Source organism: Schistocerca gregaria, chromosome 4 (assembly GCF_023897955.1).
Source record: "Schistocerca gregaria isolate iqSchGreg1 chromosome 4, iqSchGreg1.2, whole genome shotgun sequence".
Classification (NCBI taxonomy): domain Eukaryota; kingdom Metazoa; phylum Arthropoda; class Insecta; order Orthoptera; family Acrididae; genus Schistocerca; species Schistocerca gregaria.
This window is the reverse complement of record NC_064923.1, coordinates 764,762,701-764,780,128: the sequence shown is the minus strand read 5'-3', so window position 1 is coordinate 764,780,128 and position 17,428 is coordinate 764,762,701.

Here is a 17,428-nt window from a genome sequence, read left to right as displayed (position 1 = left end):
GTGTTGATGTATATTTAGCTATAATAAGCAAGGTTGTTAATGTACGCCGTAGTGGATTTTTTATATTGTTTCTAGTCATCAAAAACTGTTGTGTATTTTTCAAATTCAGTGCCTTTTAAGGCTTTTACTCGACGTGCTTATGTGTTTTATACAGGTAGTTGGTTATTAGTGTGTTTCCTTGCCATGCAAAAGTTTGCCATTTCATTACGGGTAGAAATTGTTGCCTTGAAAGGAGAATGTTGTAAAAGTTCGCGAGTCCTACCTTGCGAGCGCATGTGTTTGCCGTAAGTTAATTGGCAGAAATTTGTAAAATTTGTTTTTTATATATTTTGGAAATGTTAATGTTATTAACTGTTAGTGTGTGTGTGTGTGTGTGTCCCCCCTCCCCCCATCCCGTGTGCATGACTCATGCGTTTTTGTTTTTGTTGTGTTGGAAGACGGCCGAAATGCACGCGTTTTAGGTCACGCAGGCTGGCGTGAGCCGGGAAGAACTATACTGACGTGAGATCTGTAACATGACTAGGAATTATAATTCAGAAAGAGGACATAATTAGTTTGATACTTAAAGTCGCTCTTGGCGGTACGTGATTCACAATATTATCTGTTCAGAATATATTCGTAGTAACTGAATATGGCGCCTTGCTAGGTCGTAGCAAATGACGTAGCTGAAGGCTATGCTAAACTGTCGTCTCTGCCAAAGAGAGCGTATGTAGTCAGTGAACCATCGCTAGCAAAGTCAGCTGTACAACTGGGGCGAGTGCTCGTATTTGTTAAGTGATTGTTGGTCTTTTTTTAAAAATATCGGAAAGTCTTGCACCAAATTTAAATAAAGTATGTCATTGGAAATTGTGTGTAACTTCACCAGTTACTCCTTGGTACCTACTTCCACTTTACATTTTGTGTATTGATTAAGATTAATAACATTTGGTGAACCAGTAGTAATTTTACGGCTCATATGAAGTACATCTGTCGGGAACTTTCCGAAAGCTTTGCTAACAACTTTAAAAAAAATTATGTTATTTCATAGCATTGTGGACAGAAATAATCTAAAATGATAAAACTACAACTCACGACGTGAAACTGACCATATGAAATAACCGAGACCGCTCCGCGACATTTAATGTAGAAACCTATAGACACCCGATTTAACGAGCTTCCACGCCCCTGTTAGTAGTATAATGGAAATGAAGTCATAACTACGAGTTGCGGAGTGATTTCCAAGGTTGTGGCAGAGGCCGCCCTGCAGAGGCTGGGTGTGGCCGCAGCAGCAGCAGCAGCGGCAGCGGCAGCTAGCAGGTAGCTCCGCTCAGCTGCCTTCCCGATCACAGACCGCCCGCCACCGCCGGTGTAGTTCCGGCGCGGCTCCTGCTTTATGAGCCGTTAACCTCGCGTAAATAACGAAACAACGCGTAGCCGGCCGGAAGGGATATTAAGCCGGCGCCACTTTTACGATCGCCGCGGGATGCACTCCCCGGACAAGACACTGAAAGACGCTGTCGCACTCACACAAAGTGTAAAAAAGCAGCCGACTGCCGCCACGCCCGTAAATCTCGGAGCCAGCGCCGGAGTTATACGGCGGGCTAGGGCTGCGCCGCGACGGCTCGATACGCGCGCCTTTTAGGCATTCGTTATGAGCCGCGCCGTAAATTACAGGCGGGCCGGCCTACAATTATTGCTCGCGGTTAATTACATCGCTACTCACTGTCCGGCCGCTTGCATGCCACGTGACACAAGGGCCTGCTGGCTCGTAAAGTTGGACGCCTCTTACGCAATACAGTGCCCGGCGAACATACCGGTACGAACCAGCTCCGGATCAGCTGGGACGAATTAACAATGCCCCTTTCAACCGAATGTCTTTAGCATTCGGAGAATACAAATGCTATATCCGCTTACAACTCTAACAAATTTCGGCGACCCACGCTTCTTCTAAGTTACCGCCCAGAAACAAGGGTGCCTTAACAAGGCTAACAGCAGCACTTGTCTTTTATATCACCCATAAATCAGTCTGTTCCATTGCTAATTTTGTGCTATAAATAAACTGTCACACGGCAGTGGCCTCGATATACGGCCTTGGTGATACTTGGAGTCATACACTGGGTTCTGCCTGACAGCTGTTCTCAGGTATACCAAGTGTAAAATCCACTCTGATGCTGTGACACTTTGGCATTGAAGGTTGTCTGAAGATAAGTGATTTTGTAATTCGAGCATGTAAATACGAGGGTCGTTCCGAAAGGTTCAAATGGCTCTCAGCACTATGGGACTTAACATCTATGGTCATCAGTCCCCTAGAACTTAGAACTACTTAAATACAAGGTCTTTCCTCTTTCATTTTCAGGTGGTCCCGTTGTTCTGTTGCAGTTGGCGCCAGCAGCAGAGTGTTCCATAATGAAGTCTATATGGACGCGCATATAAAACACCGATGTGTGACTGAATTCTTCACTGCTGAATCGGCGCTTGCTTAAAGTGTGTGGAGCCGATACAATAGACGTGAGCAATGTGAGACCATGGGTGCGGTATTTTCGAGGTGATAAATGGAAGTGCCGTGTGGCTATGGCCTCCCGTGGGTAGACCCTTCCCCTGGTGCAAGTCTTTTGAGTTGACGTCATTGCGGCGACTTGCGTGCTGATGGGGATGAAATGATGATGAGCCGGCCGCTGTGGACGAGCGGTTCTAGGCGCTTCAGTCCGGAACCGCGCTGCTGCTACGGTCGCAGATTCGAGTCCTGCCTCGGGCATGCATGTGTGTGATGTCCTTAGGTTGGTTAGGTTTAAGTAGTTCTAAGTGTAGGGGACTGATGACCTCAGATGTTAAGTGCCATACTGCTCAGAGCTATTTGAATCATTTTGAAATGATGATGTTAAGGACAACACAACACCTAGTCCTTGAACGGTGAAAATCTCCGACCAGCCGGGAATCGAGCCCAGGACTGACATTCTGTCACTCAGCCACCGGGGTCGGACTTCGTGGTGGTGGAAACTCTGTGCATGACAAGACACGATCCGGTCGACCGTCCACAGCTGTCATCCCTCGGAATGAAGAGCGTCTTGTGCAACGCATCCGTGCTGATTGGAGGATAACGACCAGAGAGTTGTGTGCAAAGCTAAATGTCGGCTGTAATGCCTTGGAAACAATGTTGGAACATCTTGGTCTGTCTGTGCGAGGTGCGTCCCGCGGATCCTTACAGAAGAACAAAACAATGCATCGAATGGAAATTTGTCGGGACCTGCTGGACCAATATGAAGCTGAAAGTGGCAATTTTCTGACTAGCATCGTCACCACAGATGAGATGTCAACACTATGAGCCGGAATCCAACAGACAGTCCGTGGAATGGCGACATACGAATTCTCCGTCAAAGAAGAAATTCAAGATACAGCCGTCTGCAGGCAAAGTGACGTGCACAGTCACGATGTGGTTCTTTAGGATGTCCTGGAGCCTGGAGGCACTGTCTATTCAGCACGCTACAAGACGACACTGATACGCTGAAAGGCCCAGTTTCCAGGGTAAGGCCAGAGAAGAAGATCGATTTTCACCTGCTACATGATAACTCTGGACCCTACACCAGTCTTGCGACCATACAATTCATTGAAAAATTCGGCTGGACTGTCTTACCACATCCGCCACACAGTACCGATTTAGCGCCTTCAGACTGCTACCTCTGTGGGTCTCTGAAGGATGGACTAAGTGGCGAACATTTTCAAGACTCGGATGCTGTTGTCAAAGGTGTAAGGAAGTGGTTAGCCGCAGCTGGTTCAGACTTTTGGAAGAGCGACATGCAGGCTCCGGTTCATCGTTGGCAAAAGTCCATAATGAATGGTGGTGACTACGTAACGTCCCCTTAGAAAAATTTATTAATGATTGAGCTGATAAACCCCTTACGTTGTTTGATTTTCAAACAGCTGAGCAAAACTGAACGTACTCAGACATTACTAAACAGACACACAATATTTTTTGCGCAACGCAATCTGACTTCCAATAATCCCTACAAAAGAATGGCCCTGACTAGCAACAACCTATACCTTTCATGAATCACTTACCTCACAAAAATCATTACTCGAACTACTGCAATACAGCGAGCGCCAATACTGTCAGCTAAATAAAAGATTCTACCTACTGAAGTCACTAACTACTGATAGGCATAGTTAGCAAATGAAAGATTTTGATAGAGAACAAACAATGTATTTACCATAAGAGTGTTCAAAAGTAATAATATATATATACCAGTTCATGACATCCAGTCTTACAAATTTACTGTCTCTAATGGACACAAATCCAGATCATCCGCTCTCAAAACTCCGCCATCTCTCTTCCCACATCCACCACTGCTGGCGGCTCACCTCCAACTGCGCAACGCTACGCGCTGTTAACAGCCAACTGCGCAACACTACAATAGCAAATTCCAGCAATGCAAACCAGCCGCAGACTGCACACAGCACAGTCAGTGATTTTCATATAGAGCGCTACATGGCGTTACCAATATAAAAATCTAGACAGCCTACTTACAATTGTGTGGATAAGCGACAGTCTGTACCTGAAATATTGCTCTCCATAGCTGTGCTGATGTGATTTATGCATCTCCTGCAATTTTCATGAGTAAAAATGGGAGTCATTACTTTCGGAACGACCCTCGTGCATACAGAGGGTAAACGGCAACATAACACTATTTTTCAAAAAGAAAATATTGTATTTTTGTCTGTGTATGAGCAACTGTCTTGCTGTTTGTTGCTGTAGACTGGATAATATACCATCTTAAAGAGATAACATTAATTCGGTAAGATAAGATTGCGGTAACTGCCATAATAATAGTCTTTATTTATGAATCATCCGCAGTGTGGGGCTTAGATATTAGACTGTAAATTTATCCTACAACTTGTAAAGTATCCATTTGTCCTGATACGCCTAACGCACTTTTGTAGTAACTGCATACCCTCCTTACACGGCTTTAGAAAGCATCGCTCGTGCGTAATTCATCTTGCCCTTTTCTTACGTGGTATACTGCGAGCTATGGATGAAGGGCAACAGGCAGATTCTAGATTTCTATATTTCCAGAAAGCATTTCACTTGGTGCCTCACTGCCGACTGTTAACAAAGGTACGAGCATAAGGAACAGGTTGCCAGGTATGTGACTGGCTGGAAGACTTCTTAAGCAACACTACCCAGTGAGTTGTCCTCGACAGCTAGTGTTCATCAGAGGCAAGGGTATAATCACGGGAATGTGATAGGACCTCTGTTATTTTCTACATTCATAAACGATGTGGCAGCCAGAGTACGCAGAAGTCTAAGACTGTTTGCTGATGAACTGTCATACACGGGAAGGTATCGAAATTAGGTAACTGTAGGAAGATACAACATGACCCAGGCAAAATTTGTAGTTGGTGTAATGAATGGCAGCTAACTCTAAATGTAGAAAAATGTAACTTAATGCAAATGAGTACGAAAAACAAACACATAATATTCGGATACAGCGTTAGCAGTGTACTGCTGACACAGTCGCGGCGATGGTACTGTTTACGTCAGCGTAACGTTGAGAAGTGATATGAAATGGAACGAACATGTGGGGACTGTAGTGGAGAAAGCGAATGGTCGATAACGATTTATTAGAAGAATTTTAGGAAACTGCGGTTCATCTGTAAAGCATAGCGCATAGAGGGCATTGCTGCGAACCATTTTTGAGTACTGTTCGAGATTCTGCGATTTTCACCAGTTCGGATTAAAGAAAGGCATCGAAGTAGTTCAGAGGCAAGATGTTAGTTTCGTTACCCGTAGATTCGAACAACACGCAAGTGTTACTGAGAAGCTTTGAGAACTTAATTGGGAATCGCTGGAGGGAAGGTGACGTTCTTTTCGAAGAACACTATCGAGGGAATTCAGAGATCCGCTATTTGACGTTTACTGTAGAGCGAGTCTACTGCCGCCAACGCACATTTCGAATAAGGACCACAACGATAATATTAGAGGGGTTGGGGGTCGTGCGAAGGCACACAGATAGCCATTTTTCCCTTGCTCTATTTGACAAGTACTGGTGCAAGGTACTCTCCGCCACGCACCACGCGATGGTTTGCTGATATGTTTGCAGATGTAGCCCGAAAGTGAACCGTATTCGCAGCCCAAATGTTTGCAGACAAGCACTTAGAGACAGGTCAACCCACTTCGTCTTGCCCACAGGAAGGCGTTAACGGGAGATGGGCGTTAGGACCTAAATTCCCAGCAACTGGCCGTTGCTACTCTGATACTGTCCCACATCGGCTGACTACTTTAACGTACCTTTTATTAGTACTGGAATTTACGGTTGCTGATTACCGTTTTGCTCAGTTGTATAAATTTGCTCTCACCTGTGTTCGTTGAGTGATAACTGTGAGCTTGTATTGGACATTATATGTCGCCTCCATATTTGTCACTGCTGTAGATGTGACTCTTCTTTGCCAGCGATCTTAATTATGTCGCAGTGTGTTGAACTTAATCAAGAAATGAATAAATTTTGGTACAGACACAAAAGTGACGGTAAACGAAGCAGCAATGTACCACGTGCATTACTTTTTGTTTAATTATTTGTTTCTTCTTATTTCTTTCTTTCTTTCTTTCTTTCACCGGACCACGATTTCACACATACAGTACTTTTTTGCATCGTATTTACTTATTTTAGATTCCGCTGGAGGTAGATCGTAAATGTGCATGCGCTCCGAAAGTTATGGGTTCATTTCCCATAGAGGCAAATCAGTTACATGAAAGGGTGGTGTCTCTTCTTTCAGGCATTTCCGAAAGAACAGATCCATCGCATTCCAGTAACTTCGAAGTATGTAGAGACAAAGTGGGCAAATAGTGCTGACTAAGAACTAGGAACATTAATAGTAGCAGTACTACTGCTACAGCTACTACTAACAGTAATGCTAGTATAAGGGACAGTCAAACGAGAACGAGACAGATGGGAAAAGAAAGTAAAATGTTTAATAGTTCAAAATGTTGTCGACGAACTCCCGTGAATCAAAACGGTCAGTGCCTACGGGGAAAATATTGCGCAAACATGATTTATTAATTTTTGAAGTGAGTTAGTAATTTGAGCGGCTGGTAACATTTTCACAGCACCTGCCACCTTGAGATGGTGACACACTGCAGCGACAGATAACGATGTTCCAATTTAAATAACCAGTTTTATCAATAATACTCATCTTTCTTGTTGCTCGTCATTGTCGTGAGTTGAAGGCTATCTGCGTCCTTTGGTTTAACTTTTATGATCCTCTAAAGGATGATTGATTTCCTTCTACCAAAATTATGTGTACACTGGTAGACTTTCTGAAGAATTACACATATATTTTGAATCATTTCACTTGACGATAGAAATCAATAAAAACTTATTTAATTTGTACTGCTTTCTTGCATTTCAAACTCGTATAGCTAATTACACTAAAAAGAAAGCTTTATGTCTTACAACATGTAGCAATTAAATTATTATCATGTTGTTGTTGTTTTGGTCTTCAATCGAGTTCTTCAATGCAGCTCTCCACGGTATTCTATCCTGTGCAGGCCTCTACATCTCCCAAATAATTACTACAACCTACATCTTTCTGAATCTGCTTACTATATTCATCTCCTGGCCTCTCTCTACGGTTTTCACCCTCCACGCTCCCGTTCAGTACTAAATTGGTGATCCCTTGACGCCTCAGAACATGTCCTACGAACCGATCCCTTGTTCTAGTCGTGCCACAAATTCCTCTTCTATTCAGTACCTCCTCATTATTTACATGATCTACCCATATAATCTTCAGCACTCTTCTGTAGCACCACCTTTCGAAAGCTTCTGTTCTCTTCTTGTCTACACTGTTTATTGGCTGGCTGTGAGCACTATGCGACTTAACTTCTGAGGTCATCAGTCGCCTAGAACTTGGAACTAATTAAACCTAGCTAACCTAAGGACATCATACACATCAATGTCCAAGGCAGGATTCGAACCTGCGACCGTAGCGGTCGCTCGGCTCGAGACTATAGCGCCTGGAACCGCTCGACCACTCCAGCCGGATTTTTCCATTCGTTTGTAGAGAATTCGAGTAAGTATTTTGCAACCGTGACTTATTAAACTGATAGTTCGGTAATTTTCACACTTGTCAGCACCTGCTTTCTATGGGATTGGAATTATTATACTCTTCTTGAGGTCTTATTATCATGTATGGGTCGATTTCTGCAAAATCATCTTTGGAACATACGTGTCATGCTTAAAATACAAATAATAGGTTATCTTTTTTGAGAAGTCCATAATCATCGTTGAATTACATTAAGTGTCTACAAAAGTTGACATTCAAAATATTTTCGCATACCTATGTAGTGATTTTTTGTTTTTTGTTTTAAATATGATATCGGCCGTTTCATATGACCCAATATAGGTTGGTGCAATTGTCTCTCCATAACCAGTTTTATTACACAATGGAACCACGACTGCACTCAGACGTGCACCTCTTTGTCCGAAGCAAACCGGCTGCCACGAATGTCTTTCTTCAGGGCTCCAGCGGTACGGAAGTTACGCGTGGAGAGATGGGGACTGTGGGCGGTCCACATGGTGCCAAGGTTGGTTCAACTGAGCTGCAGAAGTTCTGCTGGGAAACCCGGACACATCCTCCATACAGTTCCGATTTCTTCGGATGCGATTTCCGTAGTTTTGGAAACCTGAAGGAAGACATTCGTGGCCGTCGATTTGCTTCCAACAAAGAGGTGCGCTACGTACAGTAGTGGCTCCGCAGACAGGAGCAAACCTTTCTCCATGAAGGCAGTGACCGGCTTGTCTTACAGCTGGACAAATGTATTAACAGTTGTGGTAATTTATTTTGGAATTATAGTTTACTTACTTTTTCCCATCTGCGTCGCTTTCATTTTTCCGCCCCATCTCATAATAATAATAGTAGCAGTAATGGTACAGAATCATGGCCCTAGCTATACTGAAATTTCAGGGGCGACAAGAGATAAGCCATCATGAGCAGTGAGCAATTTTCAGAAAGCGACAACAATAGGCATTCGAGCTACAACATCAGAAAATCCAACAGTGGCTAGGACGGCATCTAGCCAAAAGCTCCAGAACTGCTTCTCGTGTTCCTTTCCTCCTCAACGATGCTAATGCCGGTATTATACTATTACATTTCTTTGACAAAGAAATATGGTCAAATATTCGTCAAATTTCTTTGACAAAGATCTTTGACGTGGTGCTTAAAAGGGAGTATTACACTGTCGTCATAGCCGGCCGCTGTGGCCGAGCGGTTCTAGCGTTTCAGTCTGGAACCGCGCGACCGCTACGGTTGCAGGTTCGTATCCTTCCTCGGGCATGGATGTGTGTGATGTCCTTAGGTTAGTTAGGTTTAAGTAGTTCTAAGTTCTAGGGAACTGATGACCTCAGGTATTAAGTTCCATAGTGCTCAGACCCATTTGAACCATTTGAACTGTCGTCATATTTTTCGTCAAATTTCAAGATGGCGGATAACGGCTTGTTATTACGTGCTGCAGTTGTTAGTACCGCAACTGCATTGTCTGACCATTTGTAAGATAAGCGACGTAAAAACAGGAAACATACTTGGATGAAGCCATAGGTATTACGTCGAGATACTAAAAGCATTCCGGAAAATTTGTAGAGAGCTGAAAGTGGAGGATGTCAAGTCTTACATACAAAATATTTATTAAAGGATGAGAGTGTATTTCAGTATTTCCTCAGTATAGTGGTTTCTCATATTAAAAAACAGAATAGTCTCTAGAGAAATGTAGTACCTGCAGAAAACAGGCAAACTGTGAGACTGCTATTTCTAGACACACGAGAGAGCTACTCTACTTTACAACATAGCATTCGAATATCACATTGCACACTAACTAAAATAATTCCAGAAACTTACGAAGCTATTTATGAAGCACTGAAGGGGGAATATGTAAAGGTAAATATATGTGTAGTATACTATATGGGGAATAAGTACTATTTTTATTTGTGAATAATTTAATTAATGGAATTAATGTTCCAACAACGAAAGAATTAATAAAAAGTAAGAAACAGCTGAACCGCTTTGTAACTTGAGGCATCCAGAGTTCAAAAATAAAGTAGAATGGAAAGCTAAGAAAGAATTTTTTATTCTAGAGTGCGACCACATCCTCCATTCCTGCTTGCTGGAAAGATGCCTGGATGTTTCCAGATGTAGAGGTGGATACATGTAGCTGTGTTTGTGGGCAGCTGCAGCATATTCCACCTGCTCACCAACACACAATTGATAGCATGCACTGTCCGCCCCCGCCCGTACCTTAGACAAATGAAGCTTGTTAAAATAAAAAAAATAAAAAGAGCCGAAGGAACAAACCAACTTTGATGCCATGTTTACAACACTTCAGAAACGTCAAATACCGTAGCGAAGCCAGAGCTCCAAACGATTACATTACGCATTGGAGTTAAACGAAGAAGAACGACTTTTACGACCATATCTACGGCGAGGCCCTAGATTTGATCATATTTATTTAACGTCAGGCGAGATTTGACAAAGTTCCCTTCTACATTAACAAATTTCTTTGACATAAATATTTCACATATCAACTTTGCCAAAGCAATATCACTGCGTAATATCGGCAAGGGCTGCAAGAACAGTCCACAGTATTCCAGGCAAAGGATCGGCGTTTACAGCGTTCTCTGCGTATCACGTTTGCAGTGCCCACAACTTGCGAGTTCGAACACACAACCAGCTGTACATAGCGGCGCGGGAGCAACAGTAAGTCACCGCCTAGTTGGAGTCCAAGTAGACACAACATCACAATTACAGCACCTGAAGATGGCTGAGCCGCTAGTCGAAATCCTACGCAGAAATGAAAACAACAACTCGGCTCTACACCAGTATTCAGTCACGCCGAGAAAAAAACTGAGTTCACGTCAGACAAAATGTGAAGAAAATAAGAACATTCCAGTCCGCTCATCTTGAAACGTCCCCTTAGAAAAATTGTACAAGACTGTGCTTTAACTGACACACAATATTTTTAGCGCAACGCAATCTGACTTTCAATAATCCCTACAAAAGAATGGCCCTGACTAACATTAACCTATACCTTTCACAAATCACTTACCTCACCAAAAATCATCGTTACTCGAACTACTGCAATACAGCGAGCGCCACTACTGCCAGCTAAATAAAAGATTCAAACTACGGAAGGCACTAACTACTGATAGGCATAGTTAGCGAATGAAAGATTTTAATGGAGAACAAACAATGTATTTACCTTAATAGTCATAATATATATAGCAGTGCATGACATACAGTCTCACAAATTACAAAACTCCGCCATCTCTCTCCCTACGTCCACCACTGCTGGCGGCTCACCTCCAACTGCGCAACGCTACGCGCTGTTCACATCCAGCTGCCGCTGCCCAACGCTACAATGGCAGACAACAATGCAAACCAGCCACAGACTGCACACGGCACAGCCAGTGATTTTCATACAGAGCGCTACGTGGCGGCGGCGTTACCAATAAAAAAAAAACCTAAACAGTCTACTTACAATCTGATTCACCAGATGTTCCTTGACGATCAGTCGGTATCGAATCGCGGATTGTTTCAATGTTGCCGTCTCATCTAGAAGTTACATGATGTCCCGGCCGGTTTTCACCTTTCACGGACATCCAAGAACTTTTAAAATGGGAAACCTATCGTGTACTCGTGGTCGGATCAACGCTTTCTACCCAGACTCCTGTCGCAGAAAAGCGACAGTTTCTTCTGGTTTTTACCAGAGAAGGAAACAGAACGTGGCGTTAGTTCGTTGTTCTGTCATGTTCTCAATTACAAAATCGCCGAAAGCATAAAACACATTTTACGAAAACAAATACTTCGTCGTAACTTTCTGCTCCACGTGGAGTTTCAAAACGACTTTTAGTAGGGCTACCTCAACAGCTGTGAACTGTATTCGGTGCCAGCGCGAAATATATGAGACAGACCACTACAATAACCCGGAATGGATTGGCTTTGGAAACATCAGCTCTAAATGTGGAAGTAGAACTGAATACTAAAATTAATAAAGGATTAAATTTCGTAACATTAATCTTAACTATGTCAAGTATAAATAATTTCAAACATGTAATACAGGTTTGAGCCTGGAGAAATATCACATAGATTCAATGGCAAAGAGGTTAAATAGAAGGAGAAAATAAAATTTTGAATGTCCATGGCACACTGATCTCCTAGAAATGAATATCTCTTGCTAAACGCTATCGCCAGGAGCACGTGAAGATCTGGTTCGCCACTAAATGTGTCGTCTTGGCGGCTACTCCAAAGAACGTTACGTCGGTATCTGGGAGTTTAATCTTCGTCCGCACCGCAGCGGCAAAAGTAACGCAGTACACATTTCCTGAGGCCATCGATGCTATCTTTGAGCAAACGACCCATTCAGATATAAATGTCTCCGTGCCGTCTACCGAACGTTGCGCGCTGTTGGTCATAAATTACCTCTGCAGTCATTTGGTGTAGCGGTGGTACTGCTGTGAGCGGCCGGCATGTAACTTAGCAGTATTGCGTCACTCTTTCGATGCTCTTCTTTTTCAGTGTCTATAACGAGCTCCAAAGTAAAGTCTGCCAACAAAGAAACGATTCAAACAGCTTCTAACGTACCACTGAACACCCTGAACGATTGAACGATGGGAACATACAAAAGCTGTATGACTGCGCACTATTTTCAGACTGTACCACGATACACGAACTGAACTTTCCGTTTCTGTCACGGGGTTATTGTTCACTGGCTTTACAAAGAGAAACCATGGTCTGTAACGGTCACACACCACGTGATAGCACTTAGATAAAAAAAACTGGCTGCAGATGCCAACATAGTTTTCTATGAAAAAGGCCCCCTACATTTCGTTGGTATGTACTTGTATAGCAATAAGCTTGCGTGGTTCCCGCATTACACTGACTCCGCACTTTTTTCGCACTACGTCGGAGACTGTGTTAGTAATCTGTTTGGTCAATGACAGACTGGTCGTGGTAGTTCCGTTCCATGATCATCTGCGTCGTCATACACGAAACGAATAAACATCTCCTTCAAGAGTCATGCAAGTAGTCAGTTTACGAGACTGCAGTCAGCAGTTGCATGGTTCGGGTTACTGGAACTCTTGCAACCTCTAAAGTTGTATGTCTACCTAAAACTAAAGTCCTTCCGAAAAGGCCGTAAATGATTGAATGGTATCGACCGGCCACCGTGTCATCCTCAGCCCACAGCCGTCACTGGATGCGGATATAAAGGGGCATGTGGCCCGCCGTATGCCATTTTACAAGACCAGAGCCGCTACTTCTCAATCAAATAGATCCCCACTCTGCTTTCCAACAGCGTTCGGCAGACTGGATGGTCACCCATCCAAGTGCTAGCCCAGCCCGACACCGTTTATGTTCGGTGATCTGACGGGAACCGGCGTTACCATTGTGGCAAGGCCGTTGGCTGAATGTCAGTCTCTAAGAATCAATAGTGTTTGAACGGGCCCATAACTGGAATGTATATGAAGTTGCCAGTTTTGTAGAATTATCAAAGCGGGCTGTTGAACGTGTATACATAGAACGACATGCCACTCACAGCCATATAACACAACCGAAGAACAGTGGTCGTTAAGGATCCTGGCCCACATCTCGTCAATGACGGCTTCAAACCAGACAGAAAGTGCTGCTGTCAGTGAATGAATTCCACCTCAACCACTTTCCGGGCGATCGTTGCTATCGATCGACATTTGAAATTGGATACAATGCACGTCTTATAAGAGGCAAACAGTGCAAAAACTGGACACGTGACTTAGTGCTGTCCAACGAGTCGCGGTGTTGCCTCTCTTCAAATGATACGAGGCATCGAGTGAACGGACCATCCGACAGGGCTCTAAGTCGTACTAAGTGGATCGTGTCGTACGAGTCTGAAAACGTTCTCTAATGTTTAGGAAGTATTTCTTTTACCATGATCTGTGGGCACTCATTCACATTCCTGTGACAACTAACCATACTGTTTACTGCAACTTTCTTCTATATCTTCACAATGAATATTCTGTGGATTTCCTTTTTTGTAAAATGAGGACAGCCGTGTTCACAGAGCTGCTTGCATACTTCCTCGGATTGACCAACAGCCAGACAAGCTGTCGTACGTCGACTGTCCATGTGAATCACACGATCTGAACCCACTGAAAATGGCTGCGACTGTTTTCAGCAACGGTTGAGACACAGCAGTCAACGTTCCCGCAGTTCGAAAACTCTTAGATATCTGGTCGCCACTGGATGGCTCCAGCTGGATATGGCGCTCCTGAGTAAACATTGGACTCTCTTCGTCGCTTGCAGTCTGGCCGTTTTGAGAGCTATCCGTGCTGTAACACGTTATTAGCGTGACGTCCACCGGGGCTGACAAAGTTTTGGTTCGCTGTACATAGTTCCTGAAGGACAACATTCTTTATAACAGAGCATCTGCGGCTTGACGATTTTTCTGGCGTAGGGGTAATAAATTATGTACACAAACCACCCTCTTGAATCAGTATTAGTGAATATATATCAGAATCCGTGCAGTAATTTCTGAGGTTAGCGTTCGTATGAAGATAGAAAAACGCCCCGAGAGTTCAGTTGATTTTACGTATTTGACGTATAAAATAAATTTTTCTGGGAAATAACTTCGGACTCTGTTAAGAAAGTATGTAGTGTTGAAATAAAGCGGGAAGAAATCACAGAAACCTCTAGTTATTTAGCTGACACATGTTTTAGCACCAAGTGCTCTTACACTTCTTCTATAATTTAAACAACACACCTATAACGTGCCACCTGCCGATGACAAGCCCCTTTGTAGCTTCATCCTGTTCAGTAAGTTGTTCTGAGATGAACGATGCGTTATAAACCCCCCACTGGAAGTAACTCAGTGGACTGCTTTATACGAAGATCCATAGAAGGCACATGCACATCTTCGCCCCAAAGTTTGCTCGCTTTCTAGATGGTGAGACGTAATCTTCTGAATCACAGGAATATGTGCGAGCCGTTCCGGTTTCAGGGAAAGATCAAGTTCACTTCCGTCCAACAGGCTTGTAATGAGATTTGGACACATCGTACTATTACTTTAAACTAGAGATTCGGCTTCAAAACCATGGTATAGTGGGTATTTGTACGAGACAGTGCAGATATCCCAAATGGAGAAAGGGTAGTTATATGTAATTTTATGACTGTGTCGCGGTCTGGTCGTCTTCATACATAGCTTCCCAGTTGTGTAGGAATGTGAAATTGACATTCAGTTGTGAAATAACAGGATGACAGTTCTCAAGTTCAGTCATTGACATTTTTGCTAGCTTCCTCTTTCCTATGAGACTTCCGAGGTACCACCAAAGCATAAGAGAGGCTCCTCCCCATTCCATGAGAGGTTACGTTGTAAGAGTACCCTACCACTGCCTGTGTCCTCTTGCGTGCTGCCCTTGTGTGTACCTATATGGTACTAACTGTAATGGAACTGCCAGAAATTGAACAGACTGAATATCACACTCTTCTCAGAACGTGGAATGGCTTACTGAACGCACAGTATCCTTTCATTTTTTGCTCACCACCCATTTGCCTTCTCCACCCAAAGTACTTCTATGTGCTCCCACGGTGGCCTGTTTTCTAGCTTTCGTTGTACCGCCCGTTATTTTTTGATTGCGAAGCGATATTAGCCACCCCAGCAGGGAATAATGTGTCTAATTTGCCTCGATGTCATTCAGACATACTTGTGTGCCTCAGCAGCGTTACTCCTCACACTAAATATGGAGTCCACCCGGTCCTAGGCGTCGGTTAAGTGTCCAGATCTCGCCCAAAGCCTGCACAGAATCCTTTTCACTTTAACAAGTATCTTTTTTTGTTCCTTAACCTGCTTTCTCCGGACACCGTCATCAAGTCAGGAAGCGCTGTCTTGTATGGAGTTACAAGCTTCCAAATGAACAGCGTCTGTGGCGACAGGCGAGTAGAGGGAAATGTGTGCAGCAAGGAAGGCCTCTGTTACTGAGCTGAGATGCGGCTATTGGACTCTGAAATTTAAGTATCCTCCTGTAGAGTGGTAGCCTCAAGTTATCGTACTCTGGTCCACGTTTTCGTAAATAGAGTATGGTGACCATTAAGTACTGGACTATTATTTCTCTTTGGATTATACTGCAACTTAAGTGTTATGGAGATGATGAAAACGTAACAGACGTTCTTTAAATGACTTTTGATGACTGTATGAAAAAATTCCCCCGAGAATACCCTAGCATAACTGTACTCTGCGTTGTGTATGCGCTGCAGCTATCAAGACGAGAACGATTTTACCGTTGCAATAACCTGGACAGAAATGAAGCATTTTTAGCGATACCTGCAATGAATAGAAATACGTAAGGTCCGCTTAATAAATATCAGCAGCAATATATGAGTAATGGATATTCGCTTAGTTCCTTGGTAGCAGTGTCTTGAGAAGTTTTCGTCTGACACAGAGGGTATCTTAACGGGGCGAGCAGTGCACGCGGCGTAGAAGGAAGCAGCAAGTGCAGGAACGCTGCTCCAGGAATAGCCAGCGGCGCTCTTCTGCAACTCCCTCACGGCGAGTGCAGACTCCAGCGCCGGCCGCGGACGTTACAGCACGCTTGTCCCGTATTAAGTTTTCAGCTGCGGTAAGCTACAGGGGAAAAAAAATAAAAGAGCCGCCTGCTCACTGTGATGTAATTCTGCTCTTCTCGCCGCGGTTTTGATAAATCTGGGATGGACAGCTGAAACGTCCCCTTAGAAAAATTTATGAATTACTGTGCTGATAAACCTCTTACGTTATTTGACTTTCAAACAGCTAAGCAGAACTGAATGTACTCAGACATTTCTCTCTTTACTTATTCTGATCAACACTAAACTAACACACAATATTTTTAGCGCAACGCAATCTGACTTTTAATAATCCCTACAAAAGAATGGGCCTGACTGACAATAAACTATACCCTTCATGAATCACTTACCTCACAAAAATCTTCGTTAGTCGAAATACTGCTATACAGCGACCGCCAATACTGCCAGCTAAATAAAAGATTTCAACTACTGAAGGAACCAACTACTGATAGGCATAGTTAGCAAATGAAAGATTTTGATGGAGAGCAAACAATGTTTTTGCCTTAATAATATTCAAAAGTCATCATATATACATCAGTTCATGAAATCCAGTATTACAAATTTACTCTTTCTGATGAACACACATCCAGATCGTCCGCTCTCAAAATTCTGCCATATCTCTCCCTACATGCACCACTGCTGGCGGCTCACCTCCAACTGCACAACGTAGTGGTGGGCAGGAAATCGCGTATCTGTTAGAAATCAGAGTGATTGAGAAGTCACAGATATCACAGTAACAACTTTACAAAATATAACTGCGATTTCAGTCACAGTTATCAGTCGCAAGTAGCATTTCACAATAAAAGCCGTCAGCCATCTGTTGGCCGAATTCCATACTGCT